The sequence below is a fragment of the Triticum aestivum genome, chromosome 4A (genome assembly GCF_018294505.1).
Source record: "Triticum aestivum cultivar Chinese Spring chromosome 4A, IWGSC CS RefSeq v2.1, whole genome shotgun sequence".
Classification (NCBI taxonomy): Eukaryota; Viridiplantae; Streptophyta; class Magnoliopsida; order Poales; family Poaceae; genus Triticum; species Triticum aestivum.
The window spans coordinates 618,862,198-618,888,934 of record NC_057803.1 but is presented as its reverse complement, the minus strand read 5'-3'; the positions used below and the strand labels follow the sequence as shown (position 1 = coordinate 618,888,934).

The window sequence follows — 26,737 nt, the reverse complement described above, 5'->3', positions numbered from 1 at the left end:
ATCATGATATAAGGAAATAAATAATAACTTTATTATTGCCTCTAGGGCATATTTCTTTCAGTCTCCCACTTGCACTAGAGTCAATAATCTAGTTCACATCATCATGTGAGTTAACACCAATATTCATATCTGTATATGATTAACACTCATAGTTCACATCGTCATGTGATCAACACCCAAAGGGTTTACTAGAGTCAATAATCTAGTTCACATCGCTATGTGATTAACACCCAAAGAGTACTAAGGTATGATCATGGTTTTCTCGTGAGAGAAGATTAGTCAACGGGTCTGTCACATACAGAGCCGTATGTATTTTGCAAATATTCTATGTCTACAATGCTCTGCACGGAGCTACTCTAGCTAATTGCTCCCACTTTCAATATGTATCCAGATTGCAACTTAGAGTCATCTGGATCAGTGTAAAAGTTTGCACCGATGTAACTTTTACGACGAGCTCTTTTATCACCTCCATAATCGAGAAACATCTCCTTAGTCCTCACTAAGGATATTCTTGACCGCTGTCCAGTGATCTACTATTAGATCACTATTGTACTCCCTTGCCAAACCAGGGCAGAGTATACAATAAGTCTGGTCCATAGCATGGCATACTTTTATAGAACCTATGACTGAGGCATAGGGAATGACTTTTCATTCTCTTTCTATCTTCTGCCGTGGTCGGGCTTTGAGTCTTACTCAATTTCACACCTTGCAGCACATGCAAGAACTCTTTCTTTGACTGTTCCATTTTGAACTATTTCAAAATCTTGTCAAGGTATGTACTCATTGAAAATCTTATCAAGCGTCTTGATCTATCTCAATAGATCTTGATGCTTAATATGTAAGCAGCTTCACTGAGGTCTTTCTTTGAAAAACTCCTTTCAAACACTCCTTTATGCTTTGCAGAATAATTCTACATTATTTCCGATCAACAATATGCCATTCACATATACTTATCAGAAATGTTGTAGTGCTCCCACTCACTTTCTTGTAAATACAGGTCTTTCCAAAAGTCCGTATAAAACCATATGCTTTGATCAACTCATCAAAGCGTATATTCCAACTCCGAGATGCTTGCACCAGTCCATTGATGGATTGCTGGAGCTTGCACACTTTGTTAGCATATTTAGGATTGACAAAAACTTTCTGGTTGCATCATATACAACTCTTCTTTAATAAATCCATTAAGGAATGCAGTTTTGACATCCATTTGTCAGATTTCATAAAATGTGGCAATTGCTAACATGATTCAGACAGACTTAAGCTTCGATACGAGTGAGAAAATCTCATCGTATTCAATACCTTGAACTTGTTGAAAACCTTTCGCAACAAGTCGAGCTTAGTAGATAGTAACACTACTATCAGTGTCCGTCTTCCTCTTGAAGATCCATTTATTTAACATGGCTTGCTGATCATCGAGCAAGTCAATCAAAGTCCATACTTTGTTCTCATACATGGATCATATCTCAGATTTTATGGCCTCAAGCCATTTCGCGGAATCTGGGCTCATCATCGCTTCCTCATAGTTCGTAGGTTCACCATGGTCTAGTAACATGACTTCCAGAACATGATTACCGTACCACTCTGGTGCGGATCTTACTCTGGAAGACCTACGAGGTTTGGCAGCAACTTGATCTGAAGTTTCATGATCATCATCATTAACTTCCTCACTAATTGGTGTAGTAATCACTGGAACTGATTTCTGTGATGAACTACTTTCTAATAAGGGAGCTGGTACTGTTACCTCATCAAGTTCTACTTTCCTCCCACTCACTTCTTTCGAGAGAAACTCCTTCTCTAGAAAGGATCCATTCTTAGCAATGAATAACTTGCCTTCGGATCTGTGATAGAAGGTGTACCCAATAGTTATCTTTGGGTATTCTATGAAGACGCACTTTTTCGATTTGGGTTTGAGCTTATCAGGTTGAAACCTTTTCATATAAGCATCGCAACTCCAAGCTTTAAGAAACGACAACTTAGGTTTACTGCTAAACCATAGTTCATACGGTGTCAACTCAACGGACTTAGATGGTGCCCCTTTTTAACGTGAATGCAGCTGTCTTTAATGCATGACCCCAAAACGATAGTGGTAAATTGGTAAGATACATCATAGATCACACCATATCCAATAAAGTGCGGTTATGACGTTCAGACACACCATTACGCTGTGGTGTTCCAGGTGGCATGTGTTTGTGAAACTATTCCACATTATTTTAACTGAAGGCCAAACTCGTAAGTCAAATATTTGTCTCCGCGATCAAATCGCAGAAACTTTATTTTCTTGTTACGATGATTCTCAACTTCACTCTGAAATTCTTTGAACTTTTCAAACGTTTCAGACTTATGTTTCATTAAGTAGATATACCCATATCTGCTCAAATTATCTGTGAAGGTCAGAAAATAATGATACTTGCCGCGAGCCTCAACACTCATCGGATCGCATACATCAGTATGTATTATTTCCAATAAGTCAGTTGCTCGCTCTATTGTTTCGCAGAACGGAGTCTTTAGTCATCTTGCCCATAAGGCAGGGTTCACAAGCATCAAGTGATTCCAAAATCCCATCAGCATGGAGTTTCTTCATGCGCTTTACACTAATATGACCTAAACTGCAGTGCCACAAATAAGTTGCACTATCATATTAACTTTGCATCTTTTGGTTTCAATATTATGAATATGTGTATCACTACGATCGAGATCCAACGAACCATTTTCATTGGGTGTGTAACCATATAAGGTTTTATTCATGTAAACAGAACAACAATTTATTCTCTTACTTAAATGAATAACCGTATTGCAATAAACATGATCAAATCATATTCATGCTCAACGCAAACACCAAATAATACTTATTTAGTTTCAACACTAATCCCGAAAGTATAGGGAGTGTGCGATGATGATCATATCAATCATGGAGCTACTTCCAACACACATCGTCACCTCGCCTTTTTACTATTTTCTGTTTATTCTGCAACTCCCGTTTCGAGTTACTACTCTTAGCAACTGAACCAGTATCAAAATGCCGAGGGGTTGCTATAAACACTAGTAAAGTACACATCATGTATATCCAATATACCTTTGTTCACTTTTGCCATCCTTCTTATCCGCCAAATACTCCGGGCATTTCCACTTCCAGTGACCATTTCCTTTGCAGTATAATCATTCAGTTTTAGGCTTTGATCCAGTTTTGGGCTTCTTCGCGGGAGTGACAACTTGCTTGTCATTCTTCTTCAAGTTTCCCTTTCTTTCCCTTTGCCCTTTTCTTGAAACTAGTGATCTTGTCAACCATCAACACTTGATGCTCTTTCTTGATTTCTATCTTCGTCGATTTCAACATCACGAAGAGCTCGGGAATCGTTTTCGTCATCCCTTGCATACTGTAGTTCATCACAAAGTTCTACTAACTTGGTGATGGTGACTAGAGAATTCTGTCAATCACTAGGAGACAACGAACTCCGCCTCAACCTTCTCCATGTTGAAGCCCAACAGCTGCTACTCCGGCTGCTCCACCTTCACCGGAGCCAGCTCCTTCTCCTCCTCTTCCCCCGCTCCTCCTCCTCCTGTGGCTCCGGCAAGTCCGGAGGCAGCCCGACAGCAATGCGGGCGGCGTGCGTAGCTTGTCTCACCCGAAACTCCTATTGGATCTCGTAGCGGCGGTCCGGCGTGAGCATTGCGTAGTAGGTGATCTTCCTATGGACCATGGCAGAGCGCCGGAGCGTGGGCAGAGCACCGGAGCGGGAGAGAAATGAAGTGGATGGTCTTGGAATGGCGACACAGAGAGGGGGGAGGTGGATGTACTATGGTTGCGGGAACCCGACCGGGTTAAATAGGCAGATTTGCTCTTAGGCGGCGAGTCGGAGCGGTGCCATGAGGCGTTCACACCACGACGGCGAAGGAGGCGCCCGTCAGACCGCTGGGTTTCCGGGTGAGTCCATGTGAGACCCCTTCGTCAGTCTTACGTGACGGGCGTGCCCGGACGCCCCCATATCCGACTCATATTTGGGCTGGATATGTGGGCTGCCGGTCAGTCCGAGCGTTTGAGGCCCGAGGGGCCGTTTGGGTCAGAAAATCATGACCGGGCGACCCGACCGGGCGTATGAGGCAGGTTTGGAGGGCTCGGCTGTAGATGCTCACGTTAGTCTCACACACAAAAGGTCCCCAGTTCGAACCTGGGCTCAGACATTATTTCTTTGAATTTGCACTTGCAGATACTCATATAGAAATCCTATCTATTTTAACTTGTAGCGAACTTTTTTTCTTGCGAATAACTTGTAGCAAACTTTGCTTAACCTTTTGAACAAAATTTTGGTAATTCTAATATTCTGTGTTTGTTCCGGACAAAAAAAGGTTGTCAAATACAAATAACTCATAGTAGATAACCGTTTCATAAATGAAACACAATAAATTTTTTGTAAAACTTTGCTTGCAACCGTAATCGTTCATTGAGGAAATATTTTTCTGACAGATGCTTCGCACACTGTACAAGCTTTTGAACATCTTGCCTTCTTGTCCCTAAGTTAACTGCAATTGTCCCCGCCTGTGTTCCAACAAGCTGAGATACAATTTGAGGCTCTTCCAAAATGTTGTCTGCTTCGTATCTAGATAAATGTAGATCTGAAGCACTTAGTGTGATACGCAAAGGATAATTTTTTTTCAAAAAGGACGCAAAGGATAAATGGCAGGGAAGTCGGAAGCGAAGCATGGCAAGTCCAGGACTGATACTCCTGTGATTACCATCAGCTGATCTTTTGTTTCTAAAGCCAGAATGTGTAAGGGATGGCAAACATCGACGATACCTTGTACATTGCTGCATATGTCGTGGTAGGTCGGTGAAGTAATAAGAACAGCACCTACTTTCTTCCCATCCTTCTCGAGCTCTTCAGTGCTCTATCTACCTGCGATTGCGTAACACCACCAGCAATGTCCCACATAGAACTGTACTCGGGTACTATATACTTAGGCACAACACTGAAATGTGACAGTTTCGAGGAACAACGATGTAGTCACCGGGGCAGCAGGTGCCCATCATGGCAGCCTGGATTCCACAGGTACTCCCGTTGACTAGGAACCACATCTTAGATGATCCAAACAGTTGAGCTGCCCGGTTCTGAGCATCCAAAATCACACCCTTAGGGTAGAAGAGGTCATCTAGCTCAGGTAGCTCGGGCAAGTCATACAAAAATGCCCCCGCACCAATAAGGTTCGACAACGAAGACGGAACAGCTTTCCCTTGGTTGTGTCCAGGGAAGTGAAAGCACGACACGTCTTCGGCTGCAGTTGATTCCGGTGCCTGAACCAGAGGGGCAAAAACCATATTGGGAAGCTCATGCGTTCATGGTCATGCCCAATTCAAACCATAGCAGCGTCCAGAAGCGCTTGCGGCCACAAAACTAGTGTTGTGTTGGCCAGGCGGACTATAGCAAGCAATTCGACAAACAGGTTGTGGGCACTGGGGTAGAAGGCGCTGAGACTAACACCTTTGCGGATCGAGGAAGGCAAGGAGGAGGTGCAGAAGAGTAGGCTAGCGTGCGTAGAGAGCGAGGCGCGCGCGGTGAGCGGAGAACGGGAGGAGCTGGTGGTGTGTTGTTGCTGCTGGGAGGAAGAAGCATGGCCGACTGTCTAGTCGTGGTCGAACTCGAAGCAGAGTGATGTGCAGGGGGAGGAGGGTAATGTGATGTAGTGTATACGGGACGTCTCACTGTCGGCCCAAATTTGAGTTTTTTTAGGAAAATTTGAGTTGGTTTTGCTGCGCGGATAAGAAGCGGACGTGCGTGACACCCGTCTTTGTTCTCTTTATGGCCGGCCTCCCCTCCTCACTCGGTTCCCACTTCTCGCAGTCCTAGCCGCCACCGCCCATTGCCGGTCGCACGAGACCGCCCAGGCACGGCCGCCGCATCCAACAACTTCCCCACCTTGGGTTTTCCTAGCTGGCTTTGAAAGAACAATAGACAGTTACACCTCTTACATATAAAACAATTAAGATAAAATGTTCGCGAACTTAAAAAATGTTTTCAAGTATTATTGCTTTTTGAAAAATATTTTCTTAAATTATAAAATGTTCTAGAGTACATAATGTGCTCATTTAAAAAACAAATCTCACAATTTGAAAGATTGTTCTCTAATTAAAAACATTCTAGAATACAATAAAATGTTCTCCAATTCAAGTAATTAAATGCATTTAATTAAAAACCATGAATTAAAAGTGCACAATTTTTTTAGAATTTGAGAACCTTTTTTTGAAAAAAAAAGGAAAAAAAAAGGAAAGAATATGGGAAAAATACGAAGAAAAAGGTAAACATGGGTTGACAAAAGAAAGAGAAAGTAAGACAAACATTCTAGAGGGTTCCTAAAACATGGAAAATTTACAGTCAAAATCTTCCCGCTGACTAGCTAAATGGGCGAGTCAAATTAGTCGCTCGCCTGACGGAATCTGTGTGATTCGTAGATTTTTTTTGTTGCGATAAGCGGCAAATAGGATTTGCCCCCCTTGACATAATCATGTCGCGGCCAAAATTAGCTTGACCTGTTGAAAATTTTGGAACATTCCACGAGCGAACTAAGCCCAGCTATAACTCTATGTACTCGCAAAAGAAAGATACAGAAACATTGCCCAGAACGCCGAGCCTTGTATTCTTGTCTTAGTTATGTGGAAATATCTGTACTCCTAATGTCTCAGTCCGTACTTCGTTTCGTTTGCTCGTTCGCATCGCTTGTTCTGTCTCACGTTTATTCGCGCACGATAACATGAAACTTCCCTCGTGTGCGCTTCCGATTTTCTCTCTTACCAAATCAGCGATGCAGCGACCAAAAAAACAAACAACGATGCAGCCCCGCAAGAAAAGCAAACGGCCGACCCTTTTTGAGGCTCCCGAGTCCCGAGTCCCGAGCGAGGGTTATCTAAAAAAAAAGTCCCAAGCGAGCGTTAGGTCTCGTGCCCGCGTGCACGCCGCCGCCATGCTTTCGCTCGAAATCCTTGGTATTCTCATGGATCACCCCCGACCCCGGGTCTGGTTTTCTCATACCAGCCGCCGGCGACAGGACTCGCTTCCTTCCTCCACCCGTGGATCGGCTCCATGTCACGGCCCTACGGCGGTCGGAGTTGACGACGATGATCAGAGAGAGAGAGATAGCAGAAGAAGAGGGACAGAGCTTAGAGACGAGCGGTGGACAGGAAGAGATAAGATATGATAGATTCAGAGTATTCTCTATTTTCAAAACCTGTCGTTGCCCAACGCACACGCCCGCTTATATAATGCGAACTCGTTACAAGGCCCACGGCCCACACACGCGCCTACTCTTGCCAAGCCCAACACACTGCTGTTTAACTCTGCTTTGTCCCGCCCGACTACTTGGTCCTCACGATCGCCTGTTCTGTACTGCTTACAGTACCCTCCCCTGAAGAACCAGCTTGTACCCAAACTGGTGCACGTGGAAACTTCAACTTGAGGATGTCGTAATCCTCCCAGGTTGCTGATGCAGCAGGCAGCGTCGCCCATTTCACCAGGATCTGTAAATGTGCTGTGTTCTTCTTCTTGACCAGCAGCCGATCAAGAATTTCCTCAGGCACCACACCTGGCACTGAAAGATCCACAGGTACTGGTAAAGAGGTGAACACTGGGGTGTGATCTGGAACGTGTCCCTTCAGCTGTGAAACATGGAAGACCGGGTGTACTTGGCTCCCTCTTGGTAACTCCAATCGATATGCTGCATTTCCCACTTTGTCCAGAACTTTGTAAGGGCCAAAGTATTTGAGCGCTAGCTTGTGACATGGGCGATTTACCACAGTAGATTGAGCATATGGTTGTAATCTTAAGTAGACCATTTCGCCCACCGCAAACTCTCTGTCAGACCGTTTTTGATCTGCAAACTGTTTGTACTTGTATTGAGCTCCCGACAGATGTTCCTTCAGAGCAGCGTTATGTTCAGTGTGAGAGGCCAGCCAGGTTTGTACGTCTGAGTTTTGAGATGTAGCATGTCCCCACAATTGGCCCATATTGGGGGCATGTCCGTTGAGAGCTTGATACGATGTACAACCCAAGGAGGAGTGATATGAGGTGTTGTACCAAAACTCTGCTTGTGGCAACCACGCCGCCCACTTCTTTGGAGAATCATGTACTGCGCATTGAAGATACATTTCCAAACACTGGTTTATGCGCTCCGTTTGACCATCCGTTTGTGGGTGATACGCCGTGCTCATCTGTAACTCAGTTCCCCATACACGAAACAGCTCCTTCCAGAATGAACTGGTAAAGATCTTGTCTCTGTCCGAAACTATAGCCAGTGGCAAACCATGCAGTCTGACTATGTTGTTCAGGAAAACCTTGGCCACAGAAGCAGCCGTGAGTGGATGCTTTAGAGGAAGGAAATGACTTACTTTAGTGAAGCGATCAACCACTACTAATATTGCACTGTACCCTTCTGACTTGGGTACACCTTCAATGAAATCCATACTGATTTCTTGCCATGGGCTGTCAGGTACTGGAAGAGGCTGCAGTAAACCAGGTTTTTTGCATAATTCATGTTTGTCTTGTTGACAAGTGGCACATTGTTTCACAAAGTTCTCTACAGCTTCCTTCAATCCCTGCCAACAGAATAGTTGCTTCACTCTGTGATATGTTGACAGGATGCCAGAGTGTCCCCCTACAGGGCTGGAGTGAAAATCTTGTATCAACTTAGTTTGAAGACCTGTGTTAGCACCCACCCAAATCCTGTGGTCTTGTTTAATCAAACCCTCATGCAACTGAAATCCAGGGCAAGCTTTTGGGTCTACTGCCAACTTTTGCAGTATTGTAGAAGCTACAGGATCCACTGAATATGAATTCAATATTTCTTGCACTCATACTGGTTTACTTGTGGACACATGTTGTACTTGTAACAGATGGGCCACTCTAGACAGAGCATCAACAGCTGAATTTTCAACCCCTTTCTTGTACTGGATAGTAAACTGCAATCCCACTAACTTGGTCATTACTTTTCTTTGCAAATCTGAAGTCAAATTTTGATCTCCCAAGTGGCACTAACTCTGGTGGTCAGTTTTGATCACAAAAGGGGCTCTAGATAAGTAAGATCTCCACCTGTCAATTGCCATCATAATTGCCAAGAATTCCTTTTCATATATGGACTTTTTTTGATTGTTGACTCCCAGTGCTTTGCTGTAAAAGGCCACTGGATGGTCCTCTTGTGACAGCACTGCCCCTACTCCTGTGTTGCAAGCATCTATTTCCACAGTGAATGTCTTGTTGAAATCAGGCAGAGCTAATACTGGTGTGTTGACCATAGCTTGTTTGAGCAGCTGGAAAGCTTGTTGGGCTGCCTCTATCCATACAAATGATTGCTTCTTGAGCAAGCTAGTGAGAGGTCTGGCCAGCATGCCATAATTTCTTACAAACTTCCTGTAATATCCTGTCAAGCCCAAAAATCCTCTCAACTCAGTAACATTAGTTGGCACAGGCCACTTCAGCATTGCCTCAGTTTTTACAGGATCTGTTGCTACCCCTTGGTCAGAAATGATATGTCCCAAATATTCCAGAGAATTCTGAGCAAACACACATTTAGACTCCTTGACACATAACTGATTTTCTTTGAGTATATCAAAAACAGACTGCAGGTGTTCCAAGTGCTCTTCCAATGTGAAACTAAATATCAAAATATCATCCATGAATACCCGCACAAACTTCCTGTTAGGTCCTGCAAACAGGAAATTCATCACACATTGGAATGTACCTGGTGCAGTAGCTAGACCAAAGGGCATCACCCTGAATTGAAATTGTCCATGGTGTGTCTTGAAAGCTGTTTTGAACTCATCTTCTTCTTTCATTCTTATCTAATGGTAACCAGCTTTTAGATCCAATTTGGAAAACCATGTTCTTCCTCCTAATTCATCCAGTATCTCATCAATAACTGGCATAGGAAACTTATTCTTAACAGTTACATCATTGAGCTTTCTGTAGTCTACACAGAACCTCCATGTACCATCTTTCTTTTTGACCAACAACACAGGAGCAGCAAAAGGGCTCATACTAGGAGTGATTAAACCAGCATCCAACATTTCCTTTACTTGTTTCTCTATCTCATCCTTCTGGAGAGGTGAGTATCTATAAGGTCTACAGTTAACAGGCACTGTATCAGGGAGTAAATTGATAGAGTGATCAAAAGCTCTGTGGGGAGGTAAAGTTTTTGGATCTCTGAACACTTCCTTGTTCCTGTCTAACACGTGTTGCACAGCTGGTGGTGTTTCCAACACAGGTGCCATTACAATCCTGTTGAGCAGAGAAGTTGCCCACACCTCATTCCCTTTTTCCCACTTGGCCAGTTGATCTGCCGAAACTTCCTCAATGTGATCTTGTTTTACTGGCAATACCCCTTGCAATTTAACTTCTTGACCTTGGTATTGAAACTGAATCCACTTGTCAGCCCAGTGACACTTCATCACTCCCCATTGTTCTAACCAATCCATTCCCAAGATGATAATATGGCCTCCTAGGGGTAATACTTGCATAGAACTACAGAAGCTGTGTCCCTGAATCCACCAGGTTAGTTTAGGTACTTTTTCCACACAATTTATTATATGTCCATTTGCTACTTTTACAGGCATTGGTCTTTCTAATTTCTCTGGAGTGACAACAATTTTGCTCAATAAGGACTGATCCACAAATGTGTGTGTGCAGCCTGAATCTACAAGAATCAGGACCACTTTATTTCCCACTAGAGCTCTGAGTTGGATTGTCTTGGGATGAGCAGCCCCAGACAGAGCTGTAGCTGACACAGTAGCACATTCCTCAGTTTCTCCTGTAATTAGTGCATCCAGTACTGCATCAGAGATTATCTCATGGGGATCTACAACTTCAGCAGCTTTTAACTGGGCTTTCTCTGCTACTGGCTGATGACACACATGCCCTGGCACAAACTTGTCCCCACACTTGTAACATAGAACATTTGCACGTCTATATTCTTTCAACTGCTTTGCTTTCGACAGCTCCCCTGTTGCCAACCCAGGTTTGTTGTTAGTCTTAGTGTAAGCAGGCTTGGGGAAACTTGGCTTGTAGCTCTTCTGTTGCAGCACTAAACCTTCTTGTACAGCAGCATATTGAGCCGCCACTTGTATGGAGTAAGGTATTTGAAACTCCACTGTAGAGCGCAACTCATCCTTCAAGCCCATAATAAACCTTGTCACTAGAAATGTCTCACTTAGTGTTGGCTCATAGAGCCTTACTGTATAGAGCAATTGGAGAAACTGCTGCTTATACTCATCCACTATGCCCAACTGCTTCAGCATCATCAGCTCTTTCATCTTGAGTCATTATACATCCACATCAAACTCCAACAGCACCGCAGCACAAAACTGTTCCCATGTGTGAACTGCACCTGTCTATTTGAACGCCTGGTACCAATGAGCTGCGTTGTTTGATAGATACAGAGAAGCAGAAGTAACTTTGAAGCTGTCCGGAATGTTATACAATCTGAAAAAGGCCTCACACTTGTCCAACCAGATCCGGACCTCGGTACCATCAAATCGCGGGAAATCCATTTTCGGCATCCATTGCCGCTTGTTGGAGCTCTCGTCACAGATCGGAGCCCCGGGTTGTTGAAGCTCAGGCGTGGTGTCAGTCACCTGAATAGGACGAGGCGGTGGACGCCCAGGTAACTTCGGCCCTGCCCCCAGAATGCCGTCGGAGACCTCTGATGCGGTTGGAGACAACGCCTCCGTAGTATCCTGCCGCTTGTGCATCTGAACGGCATGACTCTGGTTCTGCTGCACCTGCCCCAACGTATCACATGATAGATTAACCTTGACTTGTACCTGGTCCAGCAGCGCTGTTTGCTCCGATAGCTTGGCGTCGAGAGCCTCCAGCTGAGCGCGGATCCCATCGACTGCGTCCAGCTTGTTCTGCGCTGCCCGCAACGCGGCGAACTCCTGCAGCATCCGCTCCTGGAACGCTTCCATCTCGTCCGCCAAAAAGCGCGACTGCAGATTGGGCTTGAATGTCGTCGTGGTCGCCGGTTTTCCTCCAAATCAACCCACCTCAGGTCGGGAATTACGCAGATCGAACCCTAGGGTGATCCGCTACCGTCGCCTCGGATTTGCCGGGTACGACTCAGGGAAAAAAATTGCAGCGCGGCGGCGCGGCGAGACGTTGCCCCCACAGGCCCGCCAGAGTGATGGCTCTGATACCAACTGTCACGGCCCTACGGCGGTCGGAGTTGACGACGATGATCAGAGAGAGAGATAGCAGAAGAAGAGGGACAGAGCTTAGAGACGAGCGGTGGACAGGAAGAGATAAGATAGGATAGATTCAGAATATTCTCTATTTTCAAAACCTGTCTTTGCCCAACGCACACGCCGGCTTATATAATGCGAACTCGTTACAAGGCCCACGGCACACACACGCACCTACTCTTGCCTAGCCCAACACACATGTGTTTAACTCTGCTTTGTATCGCCCGACTACTTGGTCCTCACGATCGCCTGTTCTGTACTGCTTACACTCCACCCTCCCCAGAATCCTCACTCCCTTCGCCGACTCCTGCTCCAACACTGATGCGCTGAAGCCGCCGCCTCCTGGTCGGCATGCACGGCCGCACGCCCAGCAGTTACCATGGCCGATGATGGAACAACCCCGAGACCCTCCTTGTGTTGCATCCCTTGCAGAAGAGGCAAGGCGTCCAGGGAGTCCTGAGAAGACGCCCTCGCCGCCGACCTTGAGGTACAGGTCTGTCTCCATGAGCTTGAGGAAGCCATGGCCGATGCATCCAGCTGCGGATGCCGCATATTTGTGGCCGCCACCCTCCCTCACCGCCCTACACAACCGGCTCCTCGGTCACCTCGTCGCCGCCGCCGGCCATCAGTATGTCGTGATCGACCATGAATCATCTTACTGTTCGATTTTGAGATTCAATCAGTTAGGATTTCATTTGGTTCCTTATCCCCTTTTGCAGGTTTTGTGAACTCCATTTGCAGACGTAGCTTAAGTGCAATTTCATTTCAGGGAGAGTTGGCACATATTTCTCCTTTTAGGCTGATACTTCAGACTTCAGTACACATCAATATGTACTGAAGTACAACTTCAGGTTTTAGTTACGGTTTATGGACATTGCCATGTTCTAAACTTCTGATCCATGGAGACATAGCATGTTTTGTACAAAAATAAATCATCGTAATCTAATCAATATGTACTATTCTTTGTTGTACTGAGAAGCTGCAAATCCCAAGCCTCGTGTAAATATAGGAGGGCATCTCGGAAGATATGGGGTGAATGATCTACATAATTATTGGGATGCGGTAAATCCAAATCTTACCTCTCCCTTAGCCATTTGCGATCTGGCACCCCCCCTGCATAGATAAGTACATGGTGTTTACCATAATTTACATTTGTCTTTATAGTAGTCTTCCTAAATGTTTATCGTTGAGTGTCTCATTTCTAGCATATTAGTAGAGGAGCATGCAAGTTTGGATAGTTATGTTTGTTGATGGGATTCATTGTGCTGGTTAAAGTCATAATATATCAGCAGGTATGGCATGGGATTCATTGTTCTAGTATGATGAGAGTAGATCATTGTATACATTTCACCGTATTGGATTATTTTGTGCCGAATTCTTTAGTCAGGTACCTTCTTTCTCTTAAACCATCTTCATCTACGTGTTTTATATATTTACAACTTCCAACTTAATAGTAGAGACTTAATCTCAATACTTGCTTGCATGGTGTAAGAATGTAGAAGTATGTTTTATTTTGGCTCCTACCTGTAGTCTACAACTGGGTGTTTCAAGAATTTGTTTTTGGCATGGTCTTCTTTGCTACCTCTTCATGGGCGATCCTCATTATTTGTTCCTTGATTCTCTATGCAAGAATCTTGCCTCATGGTTGAAAACATACGGTCACATATTTTCGACAGGAATTTAATTTTAGTCAGAGCCGATCCATAAATGATCGGCCAATTAGTATAAATTTCTAGCTTAATACATGTCATGTAAGTATGTTTTCCTTAATGTGATAGGTAATGTAAATTTTGTGGGTCTCTCAGTTGCTATGAGCCTACTACAGTTAATTGGAAAGCATTATTCTGATGAAAATGCAACAGAAACAGAATCTGAAATATTAGTTAATTGGATAGCATGGTTCCGACGGAAATGCAAATGAAATAGAACCTGGAATAATAGTTAATTGGATAGCATGATTCCGATGGAAATGCAAAAGAAACAGAACCAATAATAAGATAGATAAGATGTGACTAACACTGGCGTAGGGAGCACACGACGGCCGTCGTCCGTGCGGCCGACACTGACACTGGTGTAGACAGTAGGCCACTGAAGATCGTGTTGGCGATGTAGTATTTCCATGAGCATGCATCAAATATCAAATCTCTTTACCAGTCTCTTCCGCTGTCCACATGGCTCCCCTTTTTCTGTACCACCACCTCAACTTGGTAGGACTTGAGATTTACTTTGGTGTCTACCCCGTGCAGGAGATGACTTTGTCGTACCTGACGTGCGGAAATGCGATGGTGTCTACCTTGAAGCTTGAAGAGTTCATGAGGAAGTCTTGCTAGCATCTAGAGTTGGATGCCCTCACGAAGACTACTGTTAGTCAATTTTCATGACTGATTTGCTTCTTTCCTCTAGCTGCACAATATGACATATTGCTTCTTAATTCAACACTTACTGCTACGTAGTAATAAGAGGACATATGGGACTTTGTTTCTCGAATTGACACTCAATAGTAGAAGAGGTTCATACCTCGAATTGTTGATCACAAAACTGCCGTATCATGGCTTCTAGCTTATATGTTACATAGCAAGTGAGCAGCCTCTGTTCCCCCCCCCCCCCCCTCCAATATCTATTTTCTAGCTTGGATTAGCTAAAAAAGCTGATTCTGGTATATATTCATTGGCGCAAAGATGCTCAATGATAAGTTTTTTCTTATCACACACATATATATGAAGGATTGTGCATACAAGTTGCAGCTTTAGAATCAACATCTGGTTCGTTCATAGCTTTGTCAAGGATTTGGGAACATCACATTGACATTTAGATATATATTTTTAGGATTCTTCAAGGTCTTGATTTAGTTTCTTTTTATGCTGTAAAATAATAATAATAATAATAATAATAATAATAATAATAATAATAATAATAATAATAATAATAATAATAATATGTTGTACAATTGTAGTATCGGGTATGTAGTCAAATTTAATGAAATCAAAAGAAAACAAGGAAAGGAGAGCCGAAGTCCAAGGCATGTTCAACTCCAATTATTTGCTCTCTCATGGAGTGTTAGTCCTCTGAATATTTTTATTCCTCTGATCTCAAACATCGTCCACGCAAGAGTGAGTGAAGCTTCGTCTGCCACCGCTCTTCAGTTCACGCCGTTGATGTTGTGAGGACTGGAAGCTCTTCAGTTCACACCGCCAATGTTGTGAGGACTGGCAGGACTTCAATGGGCATGGAGGCTGCAACCTAGGGCGAGGGCGTGGTGCGTTGAGTTCGCGGATCTGCGTTGGTGGGAGGCGGCGATGGCGGCGGCAACGCCAATGTCCACCGGGATCTCTAGCCGCAACAGATCGAAGAACAACTTGGGGATGTCGTGCAGCTCGTAGATAAATTGCCGCCCAGATAAATCACCGGGACACTACCAAGTGTGTCGTTCATTGGGCCAGCATAAAAAATCTTGAGGGTGCCTCATGTGCGACTCTAGCTATTGAAAGTCAAAGAACTTGACTACTTCCGGAGTTTGATAAGGCTTTACAGTGAGTTCTCATACTTTTACTGCTGTAGTTATTAAGCAGATTTTGTCAAAGCAATTGCTATGTGTATGCCATTTTCATATTCTATACGTGGCTGTTTTTCCATGTTCTAGACATGGATATGATGATTGGTCGATGAAGCAATTGATTTCTAATACTAGCAATTGTGTTTCTGGATATTCTCATACTGACAGTTTTGTTTCATTGTCCAACACTAAATCTATTCATATGGTGATGGATGCAGCATAACCATCAATTGAAGTAGATAATCTGCAAGGCTATTTACCATTATCCAGGTTTATTCAACATTTAGGTTTGTAGTAATTTATTAAACATCTAGGTTTGCAGTGTTAACACTGATTTATTTAGTTTCAAATTGGTACGTTTCAGTTGCATAAAGGCATAAACATCTGTCATTTCTGAATAAGTTGTAGATGATTTCCCCAGCTTTAAGTATATACGAAACACACATAATATTTTATTTCACTTGTTATCTGCACATGGCAATTAATTTGGATAGGACAAGTTAAAGTACATCTCATTCAACGACAGTTTTTGTCGTGTGTTTTATGTTTTCATTATTAGTAGCAGGGGTTTCTATAGCTTGCCCAATGATGACCCCCACTTTAACTGACATGATGTCAAGCTCAAGGCTACCAGTGAACATCCATATAGCTCATCGAGTCATTTTCTGATCACTAGCCCTATTGTTATCGTGTCATTTTCATGATTGTCAAATGCCTAACTGTTGCTTTAATTAATTCATTGCCTTCAATTCGTGTAGCATGGTGGTAACATAATTTGGTCCATTTTGTGAATGATGTGAACTTTGAGAGTAGCCACAATACCAAATCATGTGTAGCAGGTTGTAGGGAGTCTATCAATTTTTTATATGTGAGTCACTGATTGCTACAGTTAGGAAGAAATTTCGTTCACCACCAAAGACCGACACGTGATAACCATTGCGCTTTCTTTCTAGAGCTGGTTTTGGGTGTACTGCACCCTGCGACTACATTTATATCCTGTGAGACTACATTTTTGGTTGTTGGCTGGAGCTATCACTATGGCTGTTTTACTTTTCATTCAAATAAATTTGTATGGCAACCAAAACCCAATGACAGGTCAACACTTATCAATAGCAGCTCAGTTTAATGATCTCTCATGACAAAAATTTCAATGGAAAGCTCGTGACAGTTTGCACCCCCTTATCTGCTTTTGATTTAACCTATGCAAACACTTACTAGGTATTGTTACAGGTTACAATTAACAGATAGATGTATTAACCTATTGCAACTATAGAGTGTGCCTAAGCCAATGATCGGACATGGGTTGTTCGGATCCACCCTTAAGCCGAGGCACAAGTCCATTCGGTTGATTATTGTTTGGGGATTCAGTTTCATGGTGAGATATGATTTTCTGGATCTGGTTATTGCTGGATTGTGATTTGTTGGTTTGGGAACTAAAGTTTGTTGCTTGCAGCAAGGGGAATCATATTGGTTGAAACCTTGAAGTTGAACATGAAGGGCACAATGTTGATTTCCATTGGGTGTTGCCCTTGTTGAGCACATTAGTAGATGGTCTTTTATTGGATTATGGCAGTGATAGTGTGGTACTGTTGTGGATTTTGTTTTCTTCTTTTAGTAGACTAATTATTTCAGAGAAATTTGAGATGCTACAATACTGAAAGACATGTGTCTGTCCCTTCATTTTATCAAGGATGATTATTGATGAAAGGACATTTACATATTTATAGGCTGCAACTAGATCAATGACGGTCTAATCTAACACCCATTGGGACAATCATACAAACTAAGGAACAATGGATATGCCTTTATGATGGTTTACAACAATGCCACTACCTCCTTATTTGGTATGTCATACATGATCTATACTAGGAATGACTTGTAAATTGATGCCCGTGGTACGATTGTATTAGTGGAATAAGTTTACTACTTTGGATAATGTGGATTTCAGTAGAGATGGCTTTACAACAAATTGCATGAGCAAGCGGTTCATTTTTTTTCATCAAGTTGTACAATTTTTGGGTTAATATAGAAGGGTAAATGCATTGGTTGCTTGCTTCAAGAGTTAATAATTAACACGGTGGTGTATCAATTGCATGCCCAGCAATGAACATCATGTTGTTGTTTCGTAGTAATGCACATCGTTCAACTGTATATGTTACAACGTGACAATGGCTCAAGAGACATCGGATCCGCCTTCTTAGCTCAGGGGCGTCATGGGCGGCGCATGCCTTGACCAGCTTGATGGCGGTGGTGGATCGACACAAACAGGGGGGGGGGGGATCAAGGCAGTTGACGGGGGACTCCTCCTTGGCGGTCCGTGGGGAAGTTCGGTGTGAAGGGGAGAGGGCGACATGGCGAAGGTGAGGTGCGCGTCATCCGGTTTTAAAGAGAGGACAAAATAGGAGGGGTGCATCGGGGGGCGGGGCCGTGTATTGGATATAACATGTTGGGTAGTCCGGACAACCACATTTCTCCCCACAATGTGTTGGATTTGGGGCTAGCCAAACTGTTTAGACGGTTGGATTTTCAAGAGCCCAATGGACGCTCGTTTGATGTCCGAACACGCCCAGACGTATGAGGGAGAAATAAGTGTCAACCTTGGAGAACATTAATTATTTATTTGGTTCATGTATATGCATTGTAGCCCGTAGCAACGCACAGGCATTTGATCTCCAACAGTTTTGGTTGGTGACATGTGATGCAACAGTTTTGGTTGTTAACCGAGAGTTTTCGTGGATTTTTGCCATGGATCATGATGAGAGGCTGATGATTTTTTTTTGCAAGATATAGATTTCAAACTAGAATATCGTGTGATCTGAGCGTTCAAATGATGAACCGTTATGTTCCCTGCGTCGGTATCTTCAAAACAAGGTACCATGGTAATATATTTTGATGAATTTCTTTTTCCCGAATCAACTTGTATTTCGGACGGTAGTAAACATGTTCTTCATGTCTTCCTGTGCAGCCGTGCAACCTGACTCCTCAGTGTAATGTATATTTACTACCAATGTGGAGTGTAATCCCGTGTGTCACATATTTGTACTCTTAGTTGTAGTAATTATGTATAAACTTGAGATTGTCGGAAAAAAAAAGATTTCAATGACTTTCTTTTTCCCGAGTCAACTTGTATTGTGGACGGTAGTAAACATGTTCTTCCTGTCTTCCTGTGCGGCCGTGCAACCTGACTCCTCAGGCTTTGTTTGGAATGTTGTTTCATCTCAAATACACCTGTAGAAAAGATACAGATCTCCGCCCATCATTTTGATTCCGGCTGAAAATCTACTGGTGGCCCCTAAGATACACGTGTAAACTAAATACGCCTGTATTTGATTACATCGCATCCAAGCGCAGCCTCAGTGTAATTCATTTGTACTCCCACTGTGGAGTGTAATCCCGTGTGTAACGTATTTGCACTCTCCGTTGTAGTAACTATGTGTAAACTTGACATTGCCAAAGAAAAATCCCAAGAGAAAAGGAGAAACTGAAAGAAAAAAAACTAGTGAAAGCCCAAAGGAGAAAAACAGGAAATGAAAAACGAAAAAAAGATAAACAAAAGATAACACCCTAAGAGCATCTCCAACAGTCGCGCTATACTAGCGCCGCGCCGAAAATTAGTCCGTTTTAGCGCGCGCGCAACGCGGCGGGTCGCTCCAGCGGGCGCGCAAAAACGGCGCGCGCGCTATAATGAGTTGGGTGCGCTGTCGGAAACACTGTCCCGCGCGGTGTATTTCGGGCGCCCGCTACAGCGCGCGGCACACTCGAGCGCTCGCTCTCGCACTTCCTCTCCCACTTCCACCCCCATCCGGCCGCGCCGCCGCCGCCGCCCGCGCCCCCCGGCGACCGTTCATCCGCTTCCCCGGCCTATCCCAGCGCTGCCGCGCTTCCGCCCCATCCCCTCCTACTCCCGCCGGCGCTCGCGTGCCTCCGTCGTCCGAGGAACAGCGCCCGAGCGCTCGCTGCCTTGCCGCGCCCGCAAGGTGTTCGACAAAACACCTACAATGTATGTATTGCTCAAACTTCATGAATTTGGTGCATGTTTTGAATTGTAGTTTTTATAGTATAGTATTGAACATTGTAGATGAGTTCGTCGTATGATTCTTCCGAAGAAGAATTTGATATGGAAGAGGAGGAGGATCTTGCAATGATCCTAGCTATGCATATCAATAAAAAACCGAGGCACGGTGGTTCGGTTATGGGTCGGGAGAAAATTTGGAGAGATAGGATTGATGCCCATAACAGATTGATGAAGAACTATTTCGTGGAGAATCCCACATACCCGGATTCGTATTTTCGTCACCGGTTTAGGATGAGCACCGACTTGTTTAGGCGCTTTGCAGAGAAACTAGCGAGCCATGACCAGTTTTTCCAGCAAAGGAGGAATGCCGCCGGAGAGCTCGGGCATAGCACCTTTCTGAAGGTGACAGTCGCTTTGCGTATGTTGGCATACGGTATCTCGGCTGATCTAGTTGATGATCACTTGGCTATGGGTGAGAGCCAAGCCATCATGTGTGTCAAGCGCTTTGCAGTGGGAATTGTGCAAGTGTTTGGCGAGGAGTATTTGAGACCTCCCACTGCTGAAGACGCCGCAAGGCTATTGGCGATGAACAAAGCACGCGGCTTTTCTGGCATGCTTGGCTCAATAGATTGCATGCATTGAGTTGGAAGAATTGTCCAAAGGCATGGCATGGGCAATTCCACGGCCAAAAAAAGGGTTCCACTATAATCCTTGAAGCGGTGGCCGATCAAGAGACTTGGATTTGGCATGCATTCTTTGGAATGCATGGATCTTTGAATAACATCAATGTTGTCAACCGGTCACCAGTGATGAATAACATTGCAAACGATGAGTTGCCACCGGTGCAGTTTATAGCAAATGGCCGTACATACAACTATGGCTATTATCTAGTGGATGACATCTATCCAAAGTGGCAAACCTTCGTGAAGCCGTTGAAAAAGCCAGGAGGTAAGAAAAATCTTGATTTCCACAATGCTCATGCGGCGGCTAGAAAAGATGTGAGAGAGCATTTGGGATTTTGCAAGCCCAATTTGCTATTGTGAGAGGACCGTCTAGATTTTGGGATCAAAAAATGCTTTGGTACATCATGCACAACATGATCATCGAGAATGAGCGTGGCCAAGATTTAGACTACTCATAGTATGAGCTCTTGGGACATCCCGTGCAAGTGCGACAGAGGGCTGAAAGGGTAGCCCGTTTTATTGCCTCCTATCATGCCATTCGGCGTCCCGCAACTCACAATGAACTTCAGAATGATCTGATTGAAGAGTGGTGGGCATGACATGGACGACAAAGAGCATGATGATTTCTGCATTCGACATTGTATTGTTCATGAACTATTTGTTGTGTTTATTGCATTATTTGTTGTACTGAACGATAAACTATTTGTTTGATTTGTAATGATACTGAAATTGAACTATTTCTTATCCGCCAAATACTCCGGGCATTTCCACTTCCAGTGACCATTTCCTTTGCAGTATAATCATTCAGTTTTAGGCTTTGATCCAGTTTTGGGCTTCTTCGCGGGAGTGACAACTTGCTTGTCATTCTTCTTCAAGTTTCCCTTTCTTTCCCTTTGCCCTTTTCTTGAAACTAGTGATCTTGTCAACCATCAACACTTGATGCTCTTTCTTGATTTCTATCTTCGTCGATTTCAACATCACGAAGAGCTCGGGAATCGTTTTTGTCATCCCTTGCATACTGTAGTTCATCACAAAGTTCTACTAACTTGGTGATGGTGACTAGAGAATTCTGTCAATCACTAGGAGACAACGAACTCCGCCTCAACCTTCTCCATGTTGAAGCCCAACAGCTGCTACTCCGGCTGCTCCACCTTCACCGGAGCCAGCTCCTTCTCCTCCTCTTCCCCCGCTCCTCCTCCTCCTGTGGCTCCGGCAAGTCCGGAGGCAGCCCGACAGCAATGCGGGCGGCGTGCGTAGCTTGTCTCACCCGAAACTCCTATTGGATCTCGTAGCGGCGGTCCGGCGTGAGCATTGCGTAGTAGGTGATCTTCCTATGGACCATGGCAGAGCGCCGGAGCGTGGGCAGAGCACCGGAGCGGGAGAGAAATGAAGTGGATGGTCTTGGAATGGCGACACAGAGAGGGGGGAGGTGGATGTACTATGGTTGCGGGAACCCGACCGGGTTAAATAGGCAGATTTGCTCTTAGGCGGCGAGTCGGAGCGGTGCCATGAGGCGTTCACACCACGACGGCGAAGGAGGCGCCCGTCAGACCGCTGGGTTTCCGGGTGAGTCCATGTGAGACCCCTTCGTCAGTCTTACGTGACGGGCGTGCCCGGACGCCCCCATATCCGACTCATATTTGGGCTGGATATGTGGGCTGCCGGTCAGTCCGAGCGTTTGAGGCCCGAGGGGCCGTTTGGGTCAGAAAATCATGACCGGGCGACCCGACCGGGCGTATGAGGCAGGTTTGGAGGGCTCGGCTGTAGATGCTCACGTTAGTCTCACACACAAAAGGTCCCCAGTTCGAACCTGGGCTCAGACATTATTTCTTTGAATTTGCACTTGCAGATACTCATATAGAAATCCTATCTATTTTAACTTGTAGCGAACTTTTTTTCTTGCGAATAACTTGTAGCAAACTTTACTTGTAGCAGAACTTTCGCTTAACCTTTTGAACAAAATTTTGGTATTCTATATTCTGTGTTTGTTCCGGACAAAAAAAGGTTGTCAATACAAATACTCATAGTAGATAACCGTTTCATAAATGAAACACAATAAATTTTTTGTAAAACTTTGCTTGCAACCGTAATCGTTCATTGAGGAAATATTTTTCTGACAGATGCTTCGCACACTGTACAAGCTTTTGAACATCTTGCCTTCTTGTCCCTAAGTTAACTGCAATTGTCCCCGCAGTGTTTCCAACAAGCTGAGATACAATTTGAGGCTCTTCCCAAAATGTTGTCTGCTTCGTATCTAGATAAATGTAGATCTGAAAGCACTTAGTGTGATACGCAAAGGATAATTTTTTTCAAAAAGGACGCAAAGGATAAATGGCAGGGAAGTCGGGAAGCGAAGCATGGGCAAGTCCAGGACTGATACTCCTGTGATTACCATCAGCTGATCTTTTTGTTTCTAAAGCCAGAATGTGTAAGGGATGGCAAACATCGACGATACCTTGTACATTGCTGCATATGTCGTGGTAGGTCGGTGAAGTAATAAGAACAGCACCTACTTTCTTTCCCATCCTTCTCGAGCTCCTTCAGTGCTCTATCTACCTGCGATTGCGTAACACCACCAGCAATGTCCCACATAGAACTGTACTCGGGTACTATATACTTAGGCACAACACTGAAATGTGACAGTTTCGAGGAACAACGATGTAGTCACCGGGGCAGCAGGTGCCCATCATGGCAGCCTGGATTCCACAGGTACTCCCGTTGACTAGGAACCACATCTTAGATGATCCAAACAGTTGAGCTGCCCGGTTCTGAGCATCCAAAATCACACCCTTAGGGGTAGAAGAGGTCATCTAGCTCAGGTAGCTCGGGCAAGTCATACAAAAATGCCCCCGCACCAATAAGGTTCGACAACGAAGACGGAACAGCTTTCCCTTGGTTGTGTCCAGGGAAGTGAAAGCACGACACGTCTTCGGCTGCAGTTGATTCCGGTGCCTGAACCAGAGGGGCCAAAAACCATATTGGGAAGCTCATGCGTTCATGGTCATGCCCAATTCAAACCATAGCAGCGTCCAGAAGCGCTTGCGGCCACAAAACTAGTGTTGTGTTGGCCAGGCGGACTATAGCAAGCAATTCGACAAACAGGTTGTGGGCACTGGGGTAGAAGGCGCTGAGACTAACACCTTTGCGGATCGAGGAAGGCAAGGAGGAGGTGCAGAAGAGTAGGCTAGCGTGCGTAGAGAGCGAGGCGCGCGCGGTGAGCGGAGAACGGGAGGAGCTGGTGGTGTGTTGTTGCTGCTGGGAGGAAGAAGCATGGCCGACTGTCTAGTCGTGGTCGAACTCGAAGCAGAGTGATGTGCAGGGGGAGGAGGGTAATGTGATGTAGTGTATACGGGACGTCTCACTGTCGGCCCAAATTTGAGTTTTTTTAGGAAAATTTGAGTTGGTTTTTGCTGCGCGGATAAGAAGCGGACGTGCGTTGACACCCGTCTTTGTTCTCTTTATGGCCGGCCTCCCCTCCTCACTCGGTTCCCACTTCTCGCAGTCCTAGCCGCCACCGCCCATTGCCGGTCGCACGAGACCGCCCAGGGCACGGCCGCCGCATCCAACAACTTCCCCACCTTGGGTTTTCCTAGCTGGCTTTGAAAGAACAATAGACAGTTACACCTCTTACATATAAAACAATTAAGATAAAATGTTCGCGAACTTAAAAAATGTTTTCAAGTATTATTGCTTTTTGAAAAATATTTTCTTAAATTATAAAATGTTCTAGAGTACATAATGTGCTCATTTAAAAAACAAATCTCACAATTTGAAAGATTGTTCTCTAATTAAAAACATTCTAGAATACAATAAAATGTTCTCCAATTCAAGTAATTAAATGCATTTAATTAAAAACCATGAATTAAAAGTGCACAATTTTTTTAGAATTTGAGAACCTTTTTTTGAAAAAAAAAGGAAAAAAAAAGGAAAGAATATGGGAAAAATACGAAGAAAAAGGTAAACATGGGTTGACAAAAGAAAGAGAAAGTAAGACAAACATTCTAGAGGGTTTCCTAAAACATGGAAAATTTACAGTCAAAATCTTCCCGCTGACTAGCTAAATGGGCCAGTCAAATTAGTCGCTCGCCTGACGGAATCTGTGTGATTCGTAGATTTTTTTTGTTGCGATAAGCGGCAAATAGGATTTGGCCCCCTTGACATAATCATGTCGCGGCCAAAATTAGCTTGACCTGTTGAAAATTTTGGAACATTCCACGAGCGAACTAAGCCCAGCTATAACTCTATGTACTCGCAAAAGAAAGATACAGAAACATTGCCCAGAACGCCGAGCCTTGTATTCTTGTCTTAGTTATGTGGAAATATCTGTACTCCTAATGTCTCAGTCCGTACTTCGTTTCGTTTGCTCGTTCGCATCGCTTGTTCTGTCTCACGTTTATTCGCGCACGATAACATGAAACTTCCCTCGTGTGCGCTTCCGATTTTCTCTCTTACCAAATCAGCGATGCAGCGACCAAAAAAACAAACAACGATGCAGCCCCGCAAGAAAAGCAAACGGCCGACCCTTTTTGAGGCTCCCGAGTCCCGAGTCCCGAGCGAGGGTTATCTAAAAAAAAAAGTCCCAAGCGAGCGTTAGGTCTCGTGCCCGCGTGCACGCCGCCGCCATGCTTTCGCTCGAAATCCTTGGTATTCTCATGGATCACCCCCGACCCCGGGTCTGGTTTTCTCATACCAGCCGCCGGCGACAGGACTCGCTTCCTTCCTCCACCCGTGGATCGGCTCCATGTCACGGCCCTACGGCGGTCGGAGTTGACGACGATGATCAGAGAGAGAGAGATAGCAGAAGAAGAGGGACAGAGCTTAGAGACGAGCGGTGGACAGGAAGAGATAAGATATGATAGATTCAGAGTATTCTCTATTTTCAAAACCTGTCGTTGCCCAACGCACACGCCCGCTTATATAATGCGAACTCGTTACAAGGCCCACGGCCCACACACGCGCCTACTCTTGCCAAGCCCAACACACTGCTGTTTAACTCTGCTTTGTCCCGCCCGACTACTTGGTCCTCACGATCGCCTGTTCTGTACTGCTTACAGTACCCTCCCCTGAAGAACCAGCTTGTACCCAAACTGGTGCACGTGGAAACTTCAACTTGAGGATGTCGTAATCCTCCCAGGTTGCTGATGCAGCAGGCAGCGTCGCCCATTTCACCAGGATCTGTAAATGTGCTGTGTTCTTCTTCTTGACCAGCAGCCGATCAAGAATTTCCTCAGGCACCACACCTGGCACTGAAGATCCACAGGTACTGGTAAAGAGGTGAACACTGGGGTGTGATCTGGAACGTGTCCCTTCAGCTGTGAAACATGGAAGACCGGGTGTACTTGGCTCCCTCTTGGTAACTCCAATCGATATGCTGCATTTCCCACTTTGTCCAGAACTTTGTAAGGGCCAAAGTATTTGAGCGCTAGCTTGTGACATGGGCGATTTACCACAGTAGATTGAGCATATGGTTGTAATCTTAAGTAGACCATTTCGCCCACCGCAAACTCTCTGTCAGACCGTTTTTGATCTGCAAACTGTTTGTACTTGTATTGAGCTCCCGACAGATGTTCCTTCAGAGCAGCGTTATGTTCAGTGTGAGAGGCCAGCCAGGTTTGTACGTCTGAGTTTTGAGATGTAGCATGTCCCCACAATTGGCCCATATTGGGGGCATGTCCGTTGAGAGCTTGATACGATGTACAGCCCAAGGAGGAGTGATATGAGGTGTTGTACCAAAACTCTGCTTGTGGCAACCACGCCGCCCACTTCTTTGGAGAATCATGTACTGCGCATTGAAGATACATTTCCAAACACTGGTTTACGCGCTCCGTTTGACCATCCGTTTGTGGGTGATACGCCGTGCTCATCTGTAACTCAGTTCCCCATACACGAAACAGCTCCTTCCAGAATGAACTAGTAAAGATCTTGTCTCTGTCCGAAACTATAGCCAGTGGCAAACCATGCAGTCTGACTATGTTGTTCAGGAAAACCTTGGCCACAGAAGCAGCCGTGAATGGATGCTTTAGAGGAAGGAAATGACTTACTTTAGTGAAGCGATCAACCACTACTAATATTGCACTGTACCCTTCTGACTTGGGTACACCTTCAATGAAATCCATACTGATTTCTTGCCATGGGCTGTCAGGTACTGGAAGAGGCTGCAGTAAACCAGGTTTTTTGCATAATTCATGTTTGTCTTGTTGACAAGTGGCACATTGTTTCACAAAGTTCTCTACAGCTTCCTTCAATCCCTGCCAACAGAATAGTTGCTTCAC

At 44.7% G+C, this 26,737-nt stretch overlaps 2 pseudogenes; both read right to left on the bottom strand.

The window, feature by feature from the left end:
• Positions 1 to 4,650: 4,650 nt before the first annotated feature.
• Positions 4,651 to 5,311, bottom strand: LOC123084087 (arginine decarboxylase-like; annotated as a pseudogene).
• A 17,463-nt stretch (positions 5,312 to 22,774) lies between these two features.
• LOC123084086 (arginine decarboxylase-like) lies at positions 22,775 to 23,456 on the bottom strand (annotated as a pseudogene).
• Between the last annotated feature and the right edge of the window lie 3,281 nt (positions 23,457 to 26,737).